Source organism: Pteropus medius, unplaced genomic scaffold (assembly GCF_902729225.1).
Source record: "Pteropus medius unplaced genomic scaffold, Ma_sr-lr_union100, whole genome shotgun sequence".
Classification (NCBI taxonomy): Eukaryota; Metazoa; Chordata; class Mammalia; order Chiroptera; family Pteropodidae; genus Pteropus; species Pteropus medius.
The window spans coordinates 10,564,846-10,591,549 of NW_024349798.1; the positions used below are offsets into that span (position 1 = coordinate 10,564,846).

The following is a 26,704-nucleotide window of genomic DNA, read 5'->3' on the forward strand; positions in this document are numbered from 1 at the left end:
GGACCACCTTCCAGACTCTCAACCAATGGGTTAGGGAAAGCTCCCTGTCATTATAATCATTGAAGTTCATTCCTGTAAGCCAGGAGACTCTGGGTAAAAGAGTGGAACATTCAGCCCCTACAACTCCTGTGGAGAGGTCCTCTTACTGTCATTTTGTCTACCCCCACTGCAGTTAAGGTTGCTGAAATAATGCCCTGGATACATTGCAGCAGGCTAAACCCACAGCTTCAGAGTGGGAATTCTTCTGAGCCCCTCAGGGCAACGCTCCAAAAGAAAACACCGGCTGCACCAACAGACCAAGGGTAAGACGTCAGCCCCGCTTTGGTCACACCAGAAGCTGATCAATCTACGCGTGGCAGAAGCCTGAGGACAACATCTCATCAGGATGGCAGCCCTGAAGACTCTTTTCCTTCTCCTCCTACTCCGCCACATGTGTGGCGCCAGTCTCCCCACTTCTCCTCCTTGTACCCAATGCATGCAAAGGTACAGGATAGGGTCCAACATTGCCACCGGCTTCACTTCCATAGCCAGCCTACCCAAAGGGTGTGCCTGCACTACCTAAACGCCATGCTCTGCACTCACTGGGGATTCCAATATGGAATGGAATACATAAAGGTTAAATCTGAGAGCGGCCAATCCTGCCGAGTGTCTGAAAAGTTAGGAGAAACTGGGCATGTTGGTGATGGACCTCAAGCGGGGGAAAGGTCCATAACCACATGGAGGGCCCAGCAGTCAGAGAAATTGTCCAATGGCTGCATAATTCACCCATACCTAAGCCTACACTGTCTTCTAGGCCCCAAAGCCCACAAATGTATGATTAGCTAAAGGTCACCTTGGACCAAAACCTAGGGAAGAACCTCTTTCTTGACCTAGCTGAGAGAATAGCCCATGAACTTGGTGTCACTAAATGCTGGGTTTGTGGAGGAGTACACGAGTGAACATTGGCCTTGGAAGGGAACTAGCCTAGATGCCTTCTACCTTCTCGAGTGGAACCACACAGTGGCTCGCCACGAAGAGGGTCGACCGCACAGCTGGGTCCTCTCCTCAGAAGTGGTAGAAGAATGTCTTGGTCAGATGAGTCCAGGATATACTCAGTGGGTTGGAGAAACCCCATGTAAAAGAATGCTATTTTTAAATCACACAGACCTAAACTTGTAGCCTAAGGCTCCTTCCTGGTATTGGGCCAATAAAACTGCAGTGAAAGTCCTCATGCTGTGGAGGTACCAGACTCTAAACCAAAAGTTAGAAGGAGATGATGCTCTCTGACCCAATCCAGGGTCTGAGCATCAAAGGGGCAAATGTGGCAGCCTGACCCTGCCTGGCCATTTCCTACTGGAACAAGTTGTTCCTAACTGCCTTCCCCCACCTCAAGGACTCTCCAGCTAACATCTGTTTTTTCATAACTTGCCAACCAATCATTGTTATTCCTTATATCTGTAGCTGTGTAGGAATGACAAGACTGTATAAAACTGCCTATTATGTTACAATTGAGGCTCAGCCTTTGGATAAGAATCTGCAGAGCCGGCATCAATAAATGCTGCTTCCTGCTTATAACCTCAGTGTTCCGACTCCCGGTTTGAGAATCCCACAACAAGCCAGCCAAGGCTCTGGGGAAGAATCTGCTTCCAGGCTTGTTCAGGTTGTGGGCAGAATTCATTTTAGTATGGTTTCCATGTGGGCACTTCCATCTTCAAGCCAGCACCCATGGGTTGAGTCCTTCTCATGCTTCAAACCTCTATAATTTCTTTTCTGTTGCATCTCTCGGACTTGCTATTTTGTCTTTAAGTGTTCATGTAATTACATTGGGCCCACTGGAAAATCCAGGCTAATCCCTCTATTTTAAGGTCAGCTAATTAGTAACCTTAACTACATTTGCAAAGTCCCTCTTGCCATGTGATGTAACATAAGCATGAGAAGAATACCAAGGGACGAAAATCATGAAGGTCAAAATCCTGCCTACCACCATCTTCACTGAAAGAAAATAGACCAAAAAAAAAAAAAAATTCCAACACAAAAGCCTAAGAGATTTGCTCAAGATCATCCATGTTACTCAGCTTTATCAATTACAATAGCTACCTTATACCAAGTGTCTACTATAAGTCTAGAAATATATAAGATGTAATTCTACTATCACATGTATTTCTTTTAAAAGACACTCCATAGTACTTCACGTAGTGTGTTAAGTAAGATGGGTTAAGTGCTTAGTGCAGTGCCTGAGACAATTAAGAATTCAATAAATCACTTACTGTTGTTGTTATTCCTGCTTTAAAGATCACTGTGGCTCTAAGAGGTGACATAAATTGCCCAAGACTACATGACTAATAAATAACCCAGCATAACTTTGAATGCAGATTGTCCAACTTCAAATGTAAAAATGGAAAATACTGCATGCAATAAACTTGATTAACATAATACCCTGCAAATATCAATTATTACTCTTAGTAAAATGACGCACAAGTTATCCTATTACCCTAAATAGACACGGCATTTCTAAAGGCTACTTACTCACTGTTGATTTAATTAAGTCCAAATTCTGAGCTGGCTCCAATTTACAGTTGATCCTGAAACAACTCAAGGATTGGGGCACCCACCTCTCACACAGCTGAAAATTCACATATAACTACCATCCGCCCTCTGCCCACCTGGTTTCTCAACCCAAGAGTACTTGACCCTTGAACAAGACAGGTTTGAACTACATCGCTCAACTGAACTATGCGGATGAATTGAACTACACGGGTCAATTGAAATAATCTGAGTAAACCGAGGTTGTTCAAGGGTCCATTGTACTTGACGCCTTCCCACATCATCTCTCTCTCAGCAACTCTATACATACCCTTCAAAATTATTTCCCAAAACAAAAAAACTGTTAAAAGATTGGAATTGTTTTATATTTTTGCTGATTTCTTTAGTGTTTTAGGACAGCTGGATTCTCATATCAGTTTCTGCAGTCAATCCGTCACACTTTCCAGAACCTTCTAGAAAATTCCATTGAAACACTCCTGAGATCACGGAATGAAAAAGGCAAATATCTTCCTATTATTTTGAGAATAGTATTGACCTTACAGACCCCCAGGGACCCCTCAACCATATTTTGGGAATCTCCTGAGTTAAAGTGTGTTATTTGGTTAGTGACTCACACATGCAGACTGTCTGGCCTTGTCTCATTTTTCTCGTAGCCAGTAGTTACAAGGCAGGCAGTTCTACCCTCTGCGATGAGGAGGGCTCTTTACCCAACTAGTGGATGGTTATATTTCTTGCACGTAGCACGGAGAGGGTACTCAGTTTAGAGAACGCACGGTAATCACTAAGAGGGCGATGATCTGGCAGCAGGGTAGGTCTCATGAAATCTGATGGGGCCTAGGGTGGCAGATCCCTGGGACAATTTCGGAAACCCAAGAAAACACAACGGGGCCAGGACCATGCGCCTGAGTCACAAAGTTTGAGTTATCAAGAAACTCCGTAATCAACATAGTTCAACGCAACACTTTAAAAATTCGAATTGTAAACTGTGGCCTGCCGGCTGTCTGCCAACTTTTTTTTAAATCAAGTTCTACGAATAATGATTTTCGGAAACTTCCCAAATCTTCGCACGAGTCACTCAACAGAAAGGCCTCGATCAGGCGCTTCGTCGCGTGACGCGCGAGTCAGGCCTAACGGACTCACGGGAAAGCGCGAGCGGTTGGTCCAACTCTCCGTGCCCCTTAGCCAACTTCCACTTCGCCGTCGCCCTTCGCCCCGCCCACTCCACCCAGTGGTCGCTGATTGGCTGGCTTGCCACACGTTCGCACTGCCATTGGCCCTGAGTCCATGGGGGTGGGCACAGGGAGACTTACCTCAGCGCGCCTCTTTAGGAGCGTTATTGTGCTAGGAGGTGGCGGTTTGAAACGGTTGTGAAGAGAGAAACGGCCGGTGCGGCGCCGCGCCAATGTAGGTACGCTGGGTCCGGGCGCGCGCTCTGGGCGAGCGGCGGTTGGCCGGGTCGGCGGTTTCGCGGTAGCCGCGCGCTTCTCTGAGGGCCGGTCGAGGACGCGTCGGAGCGCCGCGCGCGAGCCGAGGGCGGTTGAGGCGGGGCTGGCTGAAAGGCGTCTGCAGGGGCGCTGGGGCTCCGAGCTGGCCGGGAAGACGCCCGCGAAGGGCGAAAAAGGACGCGTCTGCAGCCGCTTTCTGAGCGGGCCTCGGGTGAAGTGGGAGCAGTGTCCGGCTCCGCGTGGAGCTGTCCCGCGTGGAAGTCGGGCCGCGGAGGGACACCGCCGCACGGTTTTATACTCGGCCAAGTGAGTGAAGCTTTGGGCTGGACCGGACTACTTTTACGCGCTAACAGATGAAATGTAGGCCCCAGCCCCAACTTTTGAATTCCGTTGCCAGGTTTCCTTGAGTGGTTTTAATCATAGTAATCCGAAGAATCTGGTGGCAGATCAGTTAGCTGGATTTCTCCAGGTGGCGAGGAGGCGTTCCTTGATATATGTTAGGAAGTAGGCACTAGAACACCAGGGATAATATGAAATTCTCAGTAATATGCCACAATGCCTTTTTTAATGAAACTTGGAGCACAACCATGTAATGTGCACCTGTTGAGTTGCCCAGTATAAGCGATGATGTAATTTAACTATGAAAGCCAGGTAGAGATGGTCCATAGAAGCTCGTTTTTTTAAGTTAGGAAAAATCAGAGACCATTTCCTTCATGTCGCCCTTTCCTCGCCTGCTTTCTCCAATTTAGGCAAGTTCAAAAATGTGCCCAGTACATAGGGAACAATTCTTTTGCTTTGTCTCTCGAAAATCTTGCTATACTTGGAAAACTGACTTCCACCTTTTCACGTTACTATGTTGAAGATAAAGTTTCTTACATAAGCCAGCACAGGCTGCTTGCTTTATGACAAGCTCGTTTTCACTGGTCAAGATCTAGAAAAAGATCATTGTACTGAATATGGATAATTCATTAGAAGAATTATATCATATCCACTTAAACAGACTGCTTTTCCAGATTGCGATTTAATACTCTTTTCCTTATGATTCTGTCATATATTCACTTGTAGCCAGTAAATGACCTGCGACATAACATTTTGCAAAAGAAATGGGGAAGGACATTCAAGATAAAGATATCACAGGAAAGCTATTGAAAATGCAAAAATGAAGAATCTGAATGGACTAATTACACTGAACTCAGCTTTTGTGATGTACGCCATCGTAGTTTATCCTTCAATTTGTTTTTTACAAATGTTGAGTCTGACCTTAATCAAATTAATCTACTAAACTCTCAGTCTTACCTACAGATTTGTACAGACCACATCCTAAGATTGACTTCTGCCTCAACAGAAATACATGAGCAGTGTCTTTTCGGAAATGCTTTGCGTCTTGTAAGAACTGGTGTATCTAAGTACATCTTGAATTTCTGCTCTTTCTTACCTTATTGGCCTTTGTACTTCACATCACCCTTCAAATCCACTGTACTTCCTTGCTACTTAATATCTTTAATTCTGGTGTGAAAATATTGCATGATCCCTGCATCTTTGCCTGTGCATATCATGTGGGTGTGTACAGATGTTATTTCATTTGATGTAATCAAATTTTAAGTAATATATTTGATAGTTAAAAATAAACTTTATACCTTTAAATGCACAGGCGTATTCTCATTAAATTGAGTGAGAGTATATTAAATATACAAAGAGCTATATTCTATCTTATTCTTTCTCATCCTCTTACATCATTTAAATGCTTATTCTGTTCTCTGAGGCTTTATTAAACCTCAACTCATACCTTTAAAATGTATTACTGTAGACTCAGGTAACTCTTATCCCTCTTCACTATTAGCAATCTAAGGACAGAAAGATTGTAGTAAGGCATTACTTAGGAGAAATAACCACTGTTCTCTGGGCAGGGGAGATAATCAGATATAATTTGAATTTTTGAACTGATTCAATTTCTAGGGATTAAAGGATGTTTATATATAGATCTTTCTAAATTTAATCAGTTATATACAGGTACTATATATATCTACTAAGTGTAGTACCATTAGTCTGAGGCTCTACTATATATAGTGCTGCTGATATGAAATAGCTTATAAGATGGCTACGACAAAAGTTGCTGAGGCCTTTTCTGGTACTCTTTATTAAGAAAAGAGTAACACTGTGGCTTTCCAGAGGTTCGTTTTGATGCTGAGTATTCATTTAAGCAACATATAATAAAGCTTCTATGTGAAAGGCATTTCACTTAGAATGTAAAAATAAGAGATCTCTTCTCAAAGCTCGTGACTAAAAATATATATTTGTAATGAGAAATTCAGATAAAGATGTAGGCTTCTTGGAGGAAGCCTTTCTTGAAGAGGTGATCTTAAACATGACCTTGAAGGAGTGGAGAAAACGGAAATGATATATGGCAATTGTGAAGAATTTGAAAAAAAGTGATAGGTTTATAGGAAATTAGGAGATAAAAATGATAGTTTCAGGAAAAACAAAATATAAAAATGCAATCATGATAATCTAGTTACGTAGAGACTATTTGTCTATAACAACTTAGTATTAACTGCAAATGTGATGGAAAGGCGGAATGTAGAAAAGAGCTAAATTCTCATCTCTAAGTGTAGGAACTTGACAGATAATAGCTAAAATTTGTAACTCAAGAAATACTAGTATAAACATTTTAAAATACTGAAATTTCAAAATAAGTTAATTAGTTAAAAGTAATTGCAAGTAGGCATTAGGTAATGCCGACAAACAACTACTTAATTTCATTATGAGCATCTTATACTGCTTCATTTTATGTTATTGATAAAAAAAAATTAAGTAGAGGCCATAGTCTACTAGCACTTACAAGCTGCTGATGCTACTGGTCCATAGACTACCCTTACAGTAGTAAGGATTAGATCATGCTCGTTATGAGATCGTCACCTGGTATAAGCAGTCACCTTTTGTCACTTTGTTGACCACTATACAACCCCTTCACGTAAACCTTGTTTCTTAATACCTTATCTGATTCGTACTTGTAATAAAATATTTCTTTGAGTATTAAGATCATGGGTTCAAATACTGAACCATTACTTTGAACAAGTTAAATAACCTACCTTAGATTCAAGGGGTTTTTTTAAGTTTTTACTTTTTAGAAAAAGGTAATGGTTAAAAAAAAAAAAAGATTTCGGTCAGTGGATTTTTTAAAAATATAACAAGAATTTCCCTTTGTTTAGTGTTTATAATAAGATATATCTGAGCAAGAAGCATTACTAGAGATAATAGACTTTTTGTAATTAGGAAAACCAGTTCACCACCAGGAATAGAGAAAATTAACTGAGTATATACACATAGCTTTAAACTATATAAGGGGGAAAAAAACAGTGATTGAACTAAAAGAAGTAGACAAATCTACAGTCATAGTAGGCCACTCTTAACATTCCTGTTTAATACACTGTACCCATGTTGGAATGTGTGTTCTGTTCAAGTATATGGAGCTTTTAGAAAAACTGACCATGAACCTAGCCTGAAAAAGTAGGACTGAAATCATTCAGAGGATATTATCTGATAACAGGTAAATGAAGCTTTCAACAACAAAAATATAACTAGGAAATCTGCAATTGCCTGGATATTAACATGCTTCTAAATAATCTACAGATCATAGAAGACATTACAGTGGAAATTAGAAACTACTTTGAACCAAATGATAAGACATGGTTTATCAAAATTTGTGGATTTCAACTACAGCAGGATGTAGAGGAAAATTTATAGCTTTAAATGCAAAGTTAGAAAAAGGACTAAAAAATATCTGAGTTTTCATCTCAAGCTGGAATAAGAACAAATCAAGCCCAAAGAAAATTGAATTATAATGTTAACAGGAAAGAAGAAATGGAACACTACATATGGTAGAAAGTCAGCAAAGCCAAAAGTCAGTGCTTTGAAAGCATTGATTAAATGGATAAATTTCCTAGTAAGAGTGGTCAAGAAAAAAGAATAATTCATCGCTACTATCAAGAATAAAAAGAGTACTACAGATCTTGCAGATACTACAAATATTAGAGAATATTATGAAGTTTATAAATTTGAAATTCTGTTGAAATATCTGAAATTATGTTGAAGTGGAAAAACAACTAAACAGAAAACTATGTAGAAAATACAAATGGTCCTGAATCTATTTTCCAAAATTCAGTCATAGCTGAAAACCTTTATCACTAAGTTAATTCCAAGCCCAGATGGCATTATGGTGAATTATTTCTAACACTTATGAAAGAATATCATTTGCAAACACAAACTCTTCGGAGAATAGAAAAAGATGTTCCACCTCATTTTATGAGGCCAGCATAACCTTGAAAACAAAACGTGATAAGGAAATTTCCAGACTCCTCTCTCGAAACATTGATATAAAAGACCTAAACAAAATGTTAGCAAATTGAATCCAGGAATGGGGTGGGGAAAAAGGCTAATGACTAAGGTTTGTTCCAGGACTAAGCTAGAATTAATATTTTAAAAGATCAATATGCAAATTCATTGAAAAAATGAGATTGCAGTCATGAGTTAAAATTTAACAATGGGACACATTCTGAAAATGCATCCTCAGGTGATTTCGTCATTGTACCAACATTATAGAGCATACTTACATGAACCTAGATGGTATAGCCCCCTACATACCTAGGCTACATGACATAGCCTATTGCTCTAGGCTGCAAACCTGTATAACATGTTACCGTATTGAATACTGTAGACAGTTGAAACACAATGCTACATATTTGTGTATCTAAATATAGAAAAGGTACAGTAAAAATATAGCATAAAAGATAAAAAATAGTACTCCTGTATAGAGCACTTCCCATTAGTGGAGCATGCAGCATCGGAAGTTTTTCTGAGTAATCTAGTGAGTGAGTGGTGAGTGAATGAAAGGCATAAGACATTACACTAGCGTAGACTTTGTAAACATTGCATACTTAGGTAATACTAAATTTGTTTTAAATTTTTTTCGATGATCTTAGCTTACTGTAACTTTTATAAGCTAATTTTTTAAACTATGACTTGTAATACTTAGCTTAAAACACAAATATTGTATAACTGTACAAATATTTTTTATATCTATTCTACAAGCTTCTATTTTTAATTTTTTTTAAACTTTATAAACTTTTTTGGTTAAAAATTAGGACATAAACACAAACATTAGCCTGGGCCTACACAGGATCAGGATCATCAATATCACTATCTTCCACCTCCGCATTTTTTCCCACTGGAAGGTCTTCAGAGGCAGTAACATGCATGGAGCATCATCTCCTCTGATGGAATACCTCCTGAAGGACTTGCTTGAGGCTCTTTATGAGGAGGTGTCACTGTTCAGAAATCTGTCTATGGTGGTTTGCTTGGTTTATTTTTTCATCATAGATTTGCTTATGATCAGATAATTCACCAAGAACATTTCTCTCTATTAATGAAAACCTTTCAGTGTTGGAGTCCTTGTTTTTAAACTTTTTAAGGGGCTTAGTCTGCAAATACTTCTGAAAACTTTCTATGTAAATTTTCTTTGAGGTTCTTTTTCTTCTCCTACAGTTTCCTTTTCTTTAGCTATGTATTCTGTCCCATTTCTAATAACTCCTCATTAGTCAATTAATTCCTCAGGAACCACTTCTAGGAGCTCCTCAGTGTCATGCTTATCCACAGCCAGGTGAAAGTTGTTTGCCATCTCAAACATAGCCTTGATTTTTGCAACCTCCTCTTTTTCGGCAATTTCTTTGAAGTCGTCAACAAACCTTTTAGTGTCTTCCAGATGCCATTAATATATTCACTCGTTGATGGCATCACCCCAAGCACAAGCAGAGTTCTTGACGTAGTCGTAGATGTTGTAATCCTTCCAGAATTGCATCATATAAGTGTCTTCCTCCGTTGCAGCAATAGCCTGGGCAAAGGTCCTCAGACAATAGACCTTAAAAGCTGCTATTATTCCTTGATCCATTGTTTGGATCGAAGAGGTGGTGCTACAGGGAGAAATGCCACTTTGATAATAAGATGAAGATCACCAATAAAAGGAGGATATCTGGGAGAATTATTAATAAGCAAAATCTTGAAAGGTGTTATTCTCCAAACAGTACTTCTGCATTTTGCTGGCATAGTAATTCAGTAGGTCATCTTGGAATGGGAGCAGGATCATCCATGAGTTCTTATTGCTTCAGTAACACACTGGCAGAATGTGTTTATTGATAGTTTGAAGGTCCGGAATTCTCACTGTGCCGGATCACAAAGGGTTTCAATTTGTAAGCCTGCAGCTTTGCCCCCAAGACTTTTCCTGCTCTTAAAAACCTGGAAGCCTGTTACTGACTTGACTTCCTTATGGATGAAAGTCTTTTCAGGCATTTGTTTCCAGAATAGGGAGGTTTCATCCATATTGAATATTTGCTGTGGCAGTTTTTGTCCAAAATCAATTGTTTAGAATTTCCAAAAATTCTTCCATCACTTTGTTCTTTTTCTTCAAGATCATAGCTACGGTGGAATGGGACTTACCTGAAGGGCAAGCAATAACTGTCACTGATTTTCCACCTTATTAGTCCTTAATCACTTTTAAATTTTTTTCCAGGAGAGTTGCTTGATGTGGCCTCTTACTGGCAACATTAGGAATGGATTTTGTGTGCTTTTAGGGATGAACAACACAGGATGAGATTAAATCAAGCACTAGAGAAATGATGCCATCAGGAGACACAGTAACATGAGCTATATGGGGCTGCTGCTGCTGGTGTAACACGCCATACTATTTTATAGCAAAGCTTTTTTTAATAAACAGAAAGATTACATTCTAAATAACAGAAGTATAATATAGTAAATACATAAACCAGTAACAGTAACTTATTAACATTTTCAAATATGTACTATACATCATCGTATGTGTTATACTTTTATACAACTGGCAGCATAGATAGGTTTGTTTATACCAGCGTCAACACAAACACATGAGTAATGTGTTGTGTTATGACGTTACAGCTGTAATGTCACTAGATGTTAGGGATTTTTCAGCTCCACTATAATCTTATGGGACCACCGTCATATATTTGCAGTTCATCGTTAACCAAAGCGTCATTATGTGGCATATGGCTGTGTATGATAATCTAGATATGAAAAGGCATTTGATAAAATTGAAAACACATTCATGATAAAATGCTAGGAATAGAAGGGTACTTCATTAATACAATACAGCATATCTACAAAAAAGTGTAGCAAAAGTTATATTTAATGGTGGAACAGTGAAACCCCCATACCTTATCCAAGATTGGTAGTGAGAAAAGGATTCTCACTACAGTATACCTATTCATATCATTCTGGAGGTTCTAACTAATAAGAAAAAATAAAGGTTAGCAAGAAGGAAAATACCATGGCATTATCTACACAGAAAGTTTAAAATAATCTAATTTATTAGATTTAATAAGTGAATTTAATGAATTGAAGATGTGATCAATAAAAAAAATCACTGATTATATTCCTATATAATCAGAAAATTAAATTTTATTAAGTTTATTGGAGTAACATTGATTAATACAATTATATTTTTTCAGGTGTACATTATCATTTGACATCTGTATTTTCTTTTGTGTGTTTACCACCCAAAGTCCAGTTTCCTTCACCTACCATATATTTGATCCCCTTTACTCACTTGACCCTCCCCCCCTATATTTAACCCCCTTCACCCAACCTTCCCTCCTCCTCCCCATACCAAATAATCAGCTCTAGTGGTAACAGTAGTCTATAGTCCATGTCTATGAGTCTCTGTTTGTCCTGCTCATTTGTTGCTTTTAGGTTTATATCCCAGATATAAGTGATATCATGTGATTTTCAACTTTTTCTGTCTGGCTTATTTCGCTTAGCATGATCATCTCAAGGTCCATCCATGTTGTCGCAAATGGCAGTATTTCATCTCTTCTTATGGCTGAATAATAGTCCATTGTATATATGTACCACAGCTTCTTTATTCAGTCATCTATCATAGGACACTTCGGTTGCTTCCATGTCCTGGCAACCGTGAATAGTGCTGCTATGAATGAACATTGGTGTTCAAATATCTTTTCAAATATGGGTTTTCAAGTCTTTGGGGTAAATACCCAGTAGAGGGATTGCTGAATCATATGGTAGATCAACTCTTAGTTTTTTGAGGAACCTCCATATTATTTTCATAGTGGCTGTACCAATTCGCAGTCCCAACAGCAGTGTATGAGGGTTCTGTTTTCTCCGCATCCTTTCCAATGTTTATTATTATTTGTCCTGTTAATAACAGCCATACCAATGAGATGGTATCTCATTGTGGTTTTGATTTGCATTTTCCTAATAGCTAGCGCTGTTGAGCATCTTTTCATATATTTGTTGGCTGTTTGTATGTCCTCTAGGGAGAAGTGTCTGTTCAGGTCTACTGCCCGTTTTTTGATTGGATTATTTGGGTTTTTTTGTTGTTGTTATTGAGTTGTATGAGTTCTTTGTATATTTTAGATATTAGGCCATTATCAGAGGTGTTGCTTGCAAATATATTTTCTCATTTGGATGGTTGTCTCTTTACCTTGTTGACGGTTTCTTTTGCTGAGCAGACGCTTTTTAGTTTAATGTAGTCCCATTCATCTGTTTTAGCTTTTACTTCCCTTGTTTTTGAGGTCGAATTCATAAAATCCCCTTTAAGTCCAAGGTCCATGAGTTTAGTTCCTATGTTTTCTTCTATGCATTTTATTGTTTCAGGTCTCATATTTAGGTCCTTAATCCATTTTGAGTTAATTTTGGTGTGTGGTGATAGACCACAGTCTAGTTTCATTCTTTTGCAGGTGGCTTTCCACTTTTCTCAGCACCATTTATTGAAGAGGCTTTCCTTTCTCCATGTTTTTGGCTTTTTTTGTCAAAAATTATTTGCCCATATAAATATGGGTTTACTTCTGGACTCTCGATTCTGTTCAACTGGTCTGTGTCTGTTTTGCTGCCAATACTTTGCTGTTTTGGTTACTGTCACTTTGTAGTATAATTTGAAGTCGGGCAGAGTGATGCCTCCAGCCTCGTTCTTTTTTCTCAGGATGGCTTTGGCAATTCAGGGTCTTTTGTGCTTCCATACAAATCTGATAATTTTTTGTTCTAGTTCTTTACAAAATGCCAATGAGATTTTGATGGGGATTGCACTAAATCTGTATGATGCTTAGGTAATATGGTCATTTTAACTATGTTGATTTTTCCAATCCAAAAACACAGAATATCTTTCCATTTCTTTGTATCGTCTTCGATTTCTTTTAATACGGTCTTATAGTTTTCATTATGTAGGTCTTTCACTTGTTTCATTAAATTTATTCCTAGTTATTTTATTCTTTTTGTTGCAATTGCAAAAGGAATTATTTTTTTCCACTTTTTTTCTGACATTTCGTTATTAGAGTATAGGAAAGCTGTGGATTTTCAAACATTGATTTTGTATCCAGAAACTTTACTGTATTTGCTTATGGTTTCTAGTAGTGTTCTTTGGAGTCTTTAGGGTTTTCTATATAGAGAATCATGCCATCCACAAATAGTGACAGTTTGACTTCTTCATTTCCTATTTAAATGCCTTTCATATTTTTCTCTTGTCTGATTGCACTCGCCAGGACCTCCAATGTTATATTGAATAACAATGGTTATAGTAAACAGCCTTGCCTTATTCCTGATCTTAGAGAGAAGGTTTTTAGTTTTTCACCATTAAGTATAATGTTGGCTGAGGGTTTGTCATATATGGCCTTTATCATATTAAGGTACTTTCCTTATATACTGATTTTGTTGTGTTTTGATCATAAATGGATGTTACATCTTGAGAAAATTAAATTTTAAAATGATGTCGCTTACAAAGTATTTTAAAAAACTAATACTTAGGGCAGTAAATTAGCAATAGAAAAGCAAAAGACATGAGTCATATAAAACAAAAACTACAATGACAGACAAATCCAACTATATCAAAATTAATGTCAAATGTGAATGGATTAAATGATCTAGTCAAATAGCAGAGATTGTCAGATTGGCAGAAAAACAGCTTCCAAATATATGTTGTCTACAGAAAATACACATTATATTGAAAGACACACATATATTGAAAGTAAAATGATAGAAAAAGCTATATCATGCAAATAGCAACCATAAGAAAGAGTGGTTATACTGATTTCAGACAAAATAAACTTCAAAACAACAAATATTCATAGAAGTAAAGAGAGACATTTTATAAAATGAAAGGGTCAGCCCCTCGGGAAGTTATAACAATTGTAAACATATGTGCACCTAATAACAGCACCAAAATATATGAAGCAATTATTGACAGAAACTGAAGGGAAAAACACACATTTCAACAGTAATGGAGACTTCAGTACAGCTTTACTCATTTTCATAATAGGTAGAAAACTAGTCAGAAGATCAATAAAAGACTTGAATAACACTATGAACCAACTAGACCTAGGAGACATCTTTTAGTCCACCAAACAACAGCAGATTACACTCTTCTCAAATGTATATAGAACATTCTCCAATATAGACATTATGCCAAATCAGAAAACCAACAAATTTAAAGAGATTAAAATCATAACAAAGTATGTTCTCCGACCACAGTGAAATGAAATTCAAATTCAATACCAGGAGAAATTGGAGAAATTCAAATTATGAAATACTTTAAGATAAATCAAAATTAATGCATAACATTCCACATTTTGGGGGTGCAATTAAAACAGTTCTTAGAAGGAAATTTGTAGTGATAAACGCCTAAATTAAAGATCTCAAATCAATAACCAAACTTTTAACCTAATACAAAAAGAAAAGCAAACTAAACCTAAGCAGAATGAAGGAAACAATAAAGATTCAAGTAGAAATTAATAAATTTAAGAAAGAAAAGAAAAGAGAAACTAAAATTTGTTTTTCAAAAAGACACCAAAATTGAGGCACCTTTACTTAGACTGACCATTAAAAAGACTCATATTACTGAAATCAGGAATGAAAGAGGGAACATTACTACCAACATTTTAGAAGTTAAAAAGATTATAAGAGAATACTATGGAACAGTTTACTTGTATATCACTCAATGAAATAGATGACTTAGACAAATTACTAAAAAGACCCAAAGGATCAAGAAGAAATAGAAAAGCTGAACAGTCCCATAATAAGTAAAGAGATTGAATTAGAACACAAAAAAAGCTCAACATCAGATGGCCTTGTTATTGAATTCTACCAAACATTTAAAGATATCAACTCTTTACAAATTTTTCCAAAAAGAGGAATACTTTCCTAATCATTCTGTGAAGCTAGTATTAACCTGATATTAAAATGAGACAGCAACATCACAAGAAAAGGAAACTACAGAACGATATCTCATCAGTATGAAGCAAAAATCAACAAAACATTAGCAAATTGAATCCAGCCACATCATGACCAAGTAGGATTTATCGCAGGAGTGCAAGGTTGATTTTACATCCAAAAATACATTACTGTAATGTACCATATCAGTGGAATAGAGAACAAAGCTATGTGGTCATGTTAATACATGTTGAAAAAGCATTTCCTGATAAAATCTATGTTCCTTCATGATAAAAATCATTCAGCAAAGCAGGTATAGTTTGGAAATTCCTTAAGCTGATAAAGGGCATCGGTAAAAATTTCACAGCTAACATCATACTCATGATTAAAGACTGAACAAGAACAAGACAAAGATGGTCCACTCTTGCCACTTCTATTTTACATTGAACCGAAAGTTCTAGTCAGGACTGTTATGCAAGAATATGAAACAAAAGACATCGAGATTGGAAAGGAAGAAATAAGACTGTTGACAGATGATTAGTTTATATGTAGAAAATCCTAAGAAATCTACAAAAAACTAGAGGTATAAGCAAGATCAACAGTGTTGCAGGTTATAAGATCAGTATGCAGAATTCTATTGTATTTCCATATAGTTATAATGAATAATCCAAAAATGAAGAAAAACAGTTTTATTTACAATAGCATCAAAAAGAAGTACAAAACATTCTGCAAACTACAAAATATTGAAATTAAAGATTAAAAATGGGAAGACATCACATGTTCATGGATCAGAATACTTGATAGAATTAAGGTAACAATACTGAAATTGATCTACAGATTCAACAAATACTTGATAGAATTAAGGTAACAATACTCCTGAAATTGATCTACAGACATTTTCAAAGTCTCAACGGGCTTCTTTGCAGAAATTGTTAATCTGATCCTAAAATTTATATTGATGTTCAAGGAACTCATGATAACTAAAACAATCTTCAAAAAAAACAAAGCCAGAGGATTCACACATCCTGATTTCAAAACTTACTAGAAAGCTACAGTAGTCAAGGGTATAGTACTGGCATAAGGACAGACCTATATATCAGTGGGATAAAATTGAGAACCCAGAAACAAACCTTCGTGTTTATAGTCAACTGGTTTTTGACCAGAGTTCCAAAGCAATTCAATAGAGGAAAGAATGACCTTTTCAAATGGTGCTGGAATAACTGTATGTCCACATGCAGAATAGTAAATGTGGGTTCCTTACTATACATTATATACAAATATTAACTAAAAATTGATCAAAGGGTTAAAACTACAAACATTTTAAATGGGTGACTCTTAATGACCTTGAAAAAGCAGTGATTTCTTAGATATGATGCCAAAAGCACAAGCAACAAATGTAAAATTAAACTGGACTTTATCAAAATTAAAGGTGTCAGTTTTTCAAAGTATACCATCAAAAATTGGAAACACACCCACAGAATGTGATTTAAAGTGTTCAAATCCTATCAGATAAGGGACTTAAATCTAGAAGAAATAAAGAACTCTTACAAGTCAATTACAAAAAGGCGAATAACCCAATTTTAAAGTGGGCAAATTATTTGAATAGACATTTTTCCAAAGAAGATATCCTGGTGGCCAATAAGCACATGAGAAGATGCTCAACATCATTAGTCATCAAAGAAATGCGAATCAAAATGACATTGAGGTGTACCACATCACTCATACCAAGATGGCTATGCAAAAAAAGATGAGTGTTGATCAAGAGGTGTTAAAATTGGATTCCTTATACACTCCTGTTATGAATGTAAACTGATACAGACCCTTTAGAAAACAATGCAACTGTTCTTCAAAAGGTTAATATAATGTTATTATGTAACTCAGCAATTCCACCCTTAGGCATATACCCAAGAGAAATAAAAACATGTCCACTCAAAAATGTATATTTGAATGTTCATATCAGCATTATTCTTAATAACCAAATTTAGTTTTATAGCAGAATGTGTACATACAATGTAAAAGTAAGGTAAAATCTGTAATGTAAATTCTAAATTCAATGAAAAAAGATACTAAAGGGGGTAATTATGAGAGTAAGGAAAAGTTAATTTTTTTAGATGAGATATACTCAATAGTTCCAGTCTTGAGCTCAGTGGTTTCTGAAATGTTGGCTGAAGAATGCTTTTAGAATGTCTTTAAATATACTGGAATCCATGGAATTGTAAAGCATATGTAGACCTTAAAAAAATAAGAGAGATATTTTCATATTAAAGTAATATGGAGATAACAAATAACAAAAAATAAATAGCAACAAAGTTATAAAAGTCAGAAAGCAAAAAAGTTTAAATGTAATTAAAGTTTTAATATACCATTTATAATATAATTGGATTAAGTACTATTAAAAGACAGACTCATTAGATTGTTTTCAATAAATTTTACAAAAGACATCTAAAACAAATTGCTGGGATGGACAACAGTATATTCAGCAGGAGTTATATCATCAAATAAAATAGAATGAAAGGGACAGATTAGATTATATTTTTAAAGTTTAATATTAACATGATACCATCAATTAATTATGCATCCAAGAGAAAATGAAAGTAGATCCCTTCCTCTCGCTATATGCTAAAATCAATTCTAGGTGGATTAAGGACTTAAATTTAAAAAGACATCTTTAAAACTTCAGAAAATATAGATGACTTATTTTTCCAACCCTGTGCTGCAAAATAGTACCATGAGCCAAAAGATTTTTGTGAAATGTGGCTTATAAGACAGCAAAGGATTGAAGCTGTTGAAGGGAGTCCAGAGTTTTGGTGTGCCAACAATCTCCCAGTGAGACTAAATTGCTGCTTTTTTCTCCCAGTAATAAATTTCGGTCAGTCTTTCTACAACAGGTAAACTATCCCTTCACCTTTTAGGCAGTTACTGGTACTTTTACTGGCAGTTTTACTTGTTTTTCCAGTTTTACTTGTTTTTTCCTAAATATTTGAATATAGAGGTTTTCCAGGGTGAAGTACCTCTCCTCAGAACCCTTTCATCATCTAACAAGTTGCACAGTTATGACTAATTATCTCATGTCATTTATAAACTTTAAGAATAATTGACTCTGAGCAAGCATTCCTATTACAGGCATACATCATTGTATCATGCTTTGCTTTATTTTGCTTCTTGAAATTTTGTGGCAACCCTGCATCAAGCAACTTTATCAGTACCATTTTTCCAACAGCATTTGCTCACTTTGTGTCTTAGTGTCACATTTTGGTAATTCTCATAATATTTCGGACTTTTTCATTATATTATGGTGATCTGTCATCTTTGATATTGCCATTGTAATAGTTTTGGGGCACCACAACCATGCCCCATGTAAGATGGAGAACTTAATTGGTAAATGTGTGTGTTCTGGTTGCTCCACCAAGCAGCCGTTCTCCTGTCTCTCCCCTCTCTTCAGTCCTCCCAATTTTCCAAGACACAACAAAACAATATTGAAATTAGGCCAGTTAACAACCCTACGTTGTCCTTAAAGTGAAAGGAAGAGTTGCGTGGCTCACATTAAATCAAAAGCTAGAAATAATTAAGCTTAGTGAAGGAGGCATATCAAAAGCTGATAAATAAAGGCTGAAAGCTAGACCTCTTGCATCAAACAGTTACCCAAGTTGTGATGCAAAAGAATTCTTGAAGGAAATTAAAAGTGCTACTCTAATGAACACACAAATGATAAGAAAGCAGAACAGTCTTATTGCTGATATGGGAAAAGTTTCCGTGGTCTGGATAGAAGATCAAACCAGCTACAACATTCTCTTAAGCCAAAGAGTAATCCAGAGTAAGGCCCTAACACTTCAATTCTGTGAAGGCTGAGAGAAGTGAATAGGCTGTGGAAAAGTTTGAAGCTAGCAGATATAAGGAAAGAAACCATCTCTGTAACATAAAAGAGCAAGATGAAGCAACAAGCACTGACGTAGAAGCAAGTTATCCAGAAGATCTAAGGTAATTAATGAAGGTCACTGTGCTAAACAGATTTTCCATGTGTACAAAATAGCCTTATTTGGAAGAAGATGTCATCTAGAACTTTCATAGCTCCAGAGAAGTCAATGCCTTATTTCAAGGCTTCAAAGCTCCAAAGGACAGGCTGACTCTTGTTAGAGACCAGTGTAGCTTGTGACTTTAAGATGAAGCCAGTGCTCATTTACCATTTCAAAAATCCTACGGGCCTTAAGAATTATGCTGTGTCTTTTCTGCCTGTGCTATATAAGTGGAACAACAATGCCTGGACGACAGCACATCTTTACTGAATATTTTTAAGCCCACTTTTGAGAACTGCTCAGACAAAAAGATTCCTTGCAAAATATTGCTGGACATTGACATTACACCTGGTCACCCAAGCAATCTCATGGACATGTACAATAAGATAAATGTTGCTTTCATGCCTGCTAACACAGCATCCATTCTTTAGCCTATGGATCAAGGAGTAAGTTTGACTTTCGGGTCTTATTACTTAAGAAGTACATTTCATTAGGCTATAGCTGCCATAGATAATGATTCCCCTGATGGATCTAGGCAAAGTAAATTGAAAACCTTCTGGAAAAGATTCACCATTTAATGTGCCATTAAGAACATTTATGATTTATGGGAAGAGGCCATAATATAACATTAACAGGAGTTTAGAAGAATTGATTCCAATCCCCACAGAAGGGATCAAGACTTTAGTTGAGGAAGTAACCGCAGATGTAATAGAAATAGCAAGAGAACTAGAATTAGAAGTGGAGCCCAAAGATGTGACTGAATTGCTGCAATCTCATGATCAAACCTTAATCTATTAGGAGTTGCTTTTTATGAATTAGCAAGGAAGTAGTTTCTTGAGATGGAATCTACTTCTGGTGAATATGCTGTGAAGATTGTTGAAGTGACCTCAAAGGATTTAGAACAGTACATAAACTTAGTTGATAAAGCAGAAGTAGGGTTTTAGAAGTGGGAGTTTAGAGGAAAAAAGTTCTTTTGTGGATAAAATGCTATCAAACAGCAGCGCACACCACAGAGAAATTACTCATGAAAGGAAGAGTCAATCAATACAGCAGACCTAATTGTCTTATATTAAGAAATTGCCAAAGCCATGTTACCCTTCAGCAACCACCACCCTGATAAATTAGTAGCCATCAGTATTGAAGCAAGACCCTCCACTAGCAAAAAGATTATGACTCACTGAAGGCTCAAATGATGGCTAGCATTTTTCACAACAAAATATTTGTTAAGGTATGTACCTCTTTTTAAGATATGCTATCTCACACTTAATACACTGTAGTATAGTGTAAACATAACTTTTATATGCCCTGGGAAACCAAAAAAATTATTTGTCTTGCCTTATTGTGATATTTGCTTTATTGTGGTCTGAAACCAAACCTGCAACATCTCCATGGTAAGCCTATATAAATTCTGAGATCTGCATTCCTTTTATATATTTTTATCATTTTACTGCTTTGGTAAAGCTCCATGCCCTCAGATTACCTGGACCAGAAGATTTCTCTGCCGCCATTATTTCACACATTACCACGAGGTAGGGAAGGACTTCTCAAAGAAGAGATTAAGCTTTAGCCATAAAAGAAAAAAAAATGGATAAATTTATATTTAAATTAGGAGGAGCAAATTCAAGCTGCATAATGCTAGAAGACACCTGTAACTCCTGTAACAAAGGATTGGCAAAGGATTATTTATAATATATTAAGTACTTTTAAAAACATGAGAAAACCAATAGAAAAAATGAGCAAGACATAACCAGGAATTTTTCAGAGAAAACTGATGTTCATAGTGGCATTATTCACAGTGGCCAGGACATGAAAGCAACTTAAGTGTCCTACAATATATGATTGAATAAAGAAGATGTAGTACATATATACAATGAAATATTACTCAACTATAAGAAGAGGTGAAATACTGCCATTGCGACAACATGGATGGACCTTGAGATAATCATGCTAAGCAAAATAAGCCAGACAGAAAAGTTGAAAACCACATGATATCACTTATGTGTGGGATATAAACCTAAAAGCAACAAACAAACATGACAAAAAAACAAACTCATGGACATGGACAATAGACTAGTGGTTATCAAAGGATGGGATAGGTAGATGGAATAAAAGAGGTCAGATATGTGGTGACAGAAAGAAACATGCAATGCAAAATATATGACTTACTATTGAATCGTACACTTGAAACTGACTGGATTTTGTTAACCAATCTCACCATAATATAAAAAATAATAACAAAAAAAATTTTGAATATTTGTGTACCTTATCGCTACTCAACAAACACACTCCAGTAATTGTTACAGTCAGGAACTAGACAAGGATGCCAATTCTTGCCATGGTTATCCACCACAGAATGGCCATTCTAGCCAGAACAATCAGGCAAGAAAAAGAAATAAAAGGCATCCAAATTGGGAATGAAGAAGTGATACTGTCATTATTTGCAGGTGATATGATTCTATATATAGAAAACCCTAAAGATGTCACCAAAAGACTATTAGAAACAGTAAACAAACACATGAAAGTTACAGGATACAAAATCTGTACATAAAAATCTGTGGCATTTCTAATACTACAATGAAAGAGAAATGAAAACAATCCCATTTACAATTGCAAAAAAAGGACAAAATACCTAGAAATAAATTTAACAAAGGAGGTAAAGGACCTGTGCAACTAAAAACTATAAGATATTTATTGAAAGAAATTGTAGAAGACACAAAAAAATATCAAGATAGTTCGTATTCATGGATTGGGAAAATTCACATTGTAAATGACCTTATTACCTAAAACAATATACAGATTAAATGCTGTCCCCCATCAAAATCTCAGTGGCATTTTTCCTGAGAGAAAAGAACAAACCAGAAGTTTAAAAACTGGGTTTCAAACTGTGCTACAAAGTTACAATAATCAAAACAGTATGGTATTGGCAGAAAACATACACACAGACCTATGGAACAGAATTGAGAGCCCAGAAATTAACCCAAACATATATGGGCAACTAATTTTCAACAAAGGAGCCAAAAACATACAATGGTGAAATTCTCTTCAATAAATGCTGTTGGGAAATCTGGAAAGGCACATGCAAAAGAACGAAACTAGACTGCTGTCTGACACTATACACAAAACAACTCAAAATGAGTGAAAGACTTGAATATAAGACTGAAACAGTAAAATACATAGAAAAAAAACATAGGCACTAAACTTAGGGACTTTGGTCTCACAAGGGTTTTTGTGGACTTGACTCCAAAGGCAAGGGAAATAAAATAAATGGTGCTACATCCAACTAAAAAGCTTCTGTACAGCAAAAGAAACCATCAACAAAACGAAAAGGCAGCCAGCCAAATAGAAGATATTTGCAAATAATACCTCCAAAAAGAGGCTAATAAAATATGTAAAGAACTCATACAACTCAACAGCAAAAATAGTTTGATTTTTTAAAATGTGCAGAGGCCCTGACTAGACAGTTTTTCAACAAAGACATACAGATAGCTAACATATATATGAAAAGATGTTCAACATCACTAGTTATAAGGGAAATGTAAATAAAATAAAAAAACGGATAACACCTCACAGCTTTTAGAATGGGTATTATCAATAAGACATGAAGTAACAGGCATTGGAGAAGACGTGGGAAAAAAGGGAGCCCTTGCACACTGCTGATGAGAATGTAAATTGGTACAGCTACTATGGAAAATAGTTTGGAGGTTCCTCAAAAAATTAACAGTATAGCCACTATATAACCCAGTAATCCCTCTTCTGTATATCTACCCAAAAAATTTGAAAACACTTATTCATAAAAATATATGCGCTTCTGTGTTCATTGCAGCATTATTCATAATAGCCAGAACGTGGAAACAACCTAAGTGTCCTTTGATATAGATGATTGGGTAAAAAAGACATGATACATAGATATAATGGAATATTACTCAGCCATAAAAAAGATGAAATACTGCCATTTGCAGCAACATGGATAGATCTTGAGAGTATTATGCTAAGTGAAATAAGTCAGACGGAAAAAGACAAGAACCATGTGATTTCACTTGTGTGATATGAAGCAAAAAGCAACAAATGAACAAACAAACTCATAGATCTAGATAACAGAATGGTGGTTACTAGAGGGGGAAGGAGGGTTGGGAGAGGACAAAAAGGGTAAATGGGGTCAAATACATGGTGACAGAAGATGACTAGGCTTCAGGTGGTGAGCACACAATTGACTATACAAGTATCATAAGGATATACACTTGAAATTTGTGTAGTGTTATTAACCATTGTTACCCCAATTAAAAGAAATACAGATATGCACCTCGAAACAAAATTGTCACAACATTGATGTTGGTAAAAAAGAAAAAAACAAAAAAAAAAAGAGAAAACTGGATATGACCCAAATATCTTTGATATATAACGGGATAAACATTTCATTATATTGATCCAATGGGTTATTTTGCCATGAAAATGTATGATTTATTGTTGTATACAACCAAATGAATGATTTTTGTCAATATAAGTGAAAAAATTATTAGAAACCTATAGTTTTCTCAAAAACAAGTAAAATTAAGTTGTGTATAGTTTACATATGACATTTATAATGAAACTATCATTTACAAACAGCAATTGAAGTATAAACCCAAAACTTTAGAATACAGATTTATCTCAGGATGAGGGAGAGAGAGAGGGGACATGATGTGGGAAACGTGAATAGAAGTTACTGGTGGCAGTATTTGGTTGAATGGTGGTGGTACAAAGATAGAATTTTCAATATGTTGTTATATTTCATAATGGATATTGCATGTCTTATGTATGCATCAAATGTAGAGGCATATTTACCCCCCAAATTTTAGGACTTTTCACTAGTTTGGGTTTTTTCCAAAAGCCCAGAGAAAGACCATAGCAACGTGTTCACATGGCTGGATGTCTCTGTAAGAGTTATAAAAGTAAGATATTTTAAACTGTAGTTATTTAAGACTGCTGTCTTCATCTTGATTTATTCTTACCTTTGTGTCATCTGGCAGTAGAATGGCTTCAGTCATTTTGTGATTGGGGATATACTTAGTGTGGATTTAATAGGATACATTGGTAGTTCACAGTCACCTTTTGAGTGTAGGTAGTTATGCCTTTCAGCCTGATAGTGATAGGACTGTGATCTGTAGTGCCTGGCACCTGAAATACATGAGTAATGAAGGAGTCAAGGTTTGAAATTTGTGAAGCCAGAAAGTAGTCAAGGAAAACAAATCCAATTAATCTGATGTTTAAAATTCTAAGTAGAGGATTTAGTTCTCATGGATTTCCAATCTAAAGAGAACTTTTCTCCTGTTAGAAATATACTCAATAATAACATGGCATATTCAATTAGAAATTCACCATTTTTTTGTTAAGAATTCTGCCTTTGAAATAAAATAGTTTTTGTGTTTATAGGGTACAAAACTGTAGCATTATCAACAAGATATCTTCAGGTGAAGCTGTTTTATGCATCCTGATTATCAATTTTAAAAATTAACCATGCTAGAATAAATACGTGGTTTGTTCATTCTCTCTATGACAAATACTACAAAAATTGTATTCATGAAGAGACTGAAATATGCAGTTGTATAGGAAAAATAGAATTCTCTATGGCGTCAGTCCCTTAATGAAAGTATGTTATTTTTATGGATTTTGTGATGTTTGTGTGTATATGACAGATTTTTTAAATTTGAATTTGTTGTGATTTCTTCTAAATAGTTACCTCAAACTTCAGGTCTCTCAGATCCTGAAACTGTTCATGATCAAATGATAAATTACATAAAAAATATAGTAAACAAAACTTCAAGTAAGTAAATAGATAATGATAAATGAAAAAATTACCAAGTAGCTTTGTGAGTTATTTGTGCCTTAAAAGTTCCTAAATTCTATCTTTGAGTTTAATAAGTGCTCTATGGTTTGTTAGATAAACAGTCTATCGTGTCGATATAATTCTTATTTGTTTTTTTTTTTAATGTTATGACCAATTGCCTTGTAAATTTGACAGTGTTTCTTTTTAAACATTTTTATTTGTCGATTACAGTTGAAATACAATATAAGATTTGTTTTAGATGTACAAAATAGACACTTATATAACTTAGGAAGTGATCACCCCAATAAGTCAAATACCCATCTGACATCCTACTTAGTTACTGCGATATTATTGACTATATTCTCTTTACTGTATTTTACATACCCATGATTATTTTTGTAACTGGCGATTTGTACTTTTTAAATCCTTCACCTTTTTCAACCATCCTCCAACTCCCCTCTCATCTGGCACTATCAATTTGTTCTCTATATCTATGAGTTTGGGGGTTTTTTTGTTTTGTGTATTTTGTTTTTTAGATTCCACTCATAAGTGAAACCACATGGTATTTGTCTTTGTCTGACCTATTTCACTTAGCATAATACTGTCTAGGCCCATCCATGTTTTCACAAATGGCAAGATTTTTCTTTTTTCTTTTTTTTTCTTTTTTTTCTTTTTGGTGGCTGAGTCATACTCCATTGTATATATACACCACATCTTTTTTATCCATTTGTCTATTGATGGACACTTAGGTTGCTTCCATATCTTGGCTATGGTAAATAATGCTGCAATGAACATATATCTTTTTGAATTAGAGTTTTCAAATTAGTGATGTTGAACATTTTTCATAAGTCTGTTAACCATATGAATGTCCTCTTTGGAGAAATCTCTATTCAGGTCCTCTGCCTATTTTTTAATTGGATTGTTTGTTTTTTTGGTGTTAAGTTGTATGAGTTCCTTATATAGTTTGGATATTAACCACTTACTGATATATTATTGGCAAATATCCTCTTCTATTCAGTAGGTTGTCTTTTCATTTTGTTGATGGTTACCTTCACTGTGCAAAAAGTTTTTAGTTTAATGTAGTCCCATTTGTTTATTTTTTCATTTGTTTCCCTTGCCTGAGGAGACATAGCCAAAAAAATATTACTAAGAGTGATGTCGCAGAGTTTACTCTCTCTGTTTTCTTCTAGGAGTTTAATGCTTTCAAATCTTAAACATTTAAGTCTTTAACTCATTTTGAGTGTATTCTTGTATATGCTATTTAAAAAGTGATGCAGTTTAATTCTTTTTGTATATATCTGTTCAGTTTTTCCAGCACCATTTATTGAAGAAACTGTCTTTACACCATTGTATAGTCTTGCCTCCTTCAACATAGAGTAATTAACCATGTATGGTATGGGTTTATTTCTGGGCTCTCTATTCTGTTCCATTGATTCTATGTGCCTGTTTTTATGCCAGTGCCATGCTGTTTTGATTACTATATCCTCATTGTAGAGTTTGATGTCAGGTAGTGTGATAACTCCAACTTTGTTCTTTTTGAAGATAGCTTTGGCTATTCAAGGTCTTTTATGATTCCATGTAAATTTTAGGATTATTTGTTCCAGTTTTGTGAAAAATGTCATTGGTATTTTGATAAAAGTTACATTCAATCTGTAGATTGCTTTGAGTAGTATGGACAT

At 35.7% G+C, this 26,704-nt stretch overlaps 1 protein-coding gene across 1 annotated transcript in view; it reads left to right on the plus strand.

Moving 5' to 3' along the window:
• The first annotated feature begins 3,896 nt into the window (after positions 1–3,896).
• Positions 3,897–26,704, plus strand: part of ATF7IP2 (activating transcription factor 7 interacting protein 2) — a 52,823-nt gene continuing 30,015 nt past the window's right edge. The window contains exon 1 of the mRNA XM_039885318.1: positions 3,897–3,931. The gene's annotated coding sequence lies outside the window, so the exon portion shown is untranslated. The remainder of the gene's footprint in view (positions 3,932–26,704) is intronic.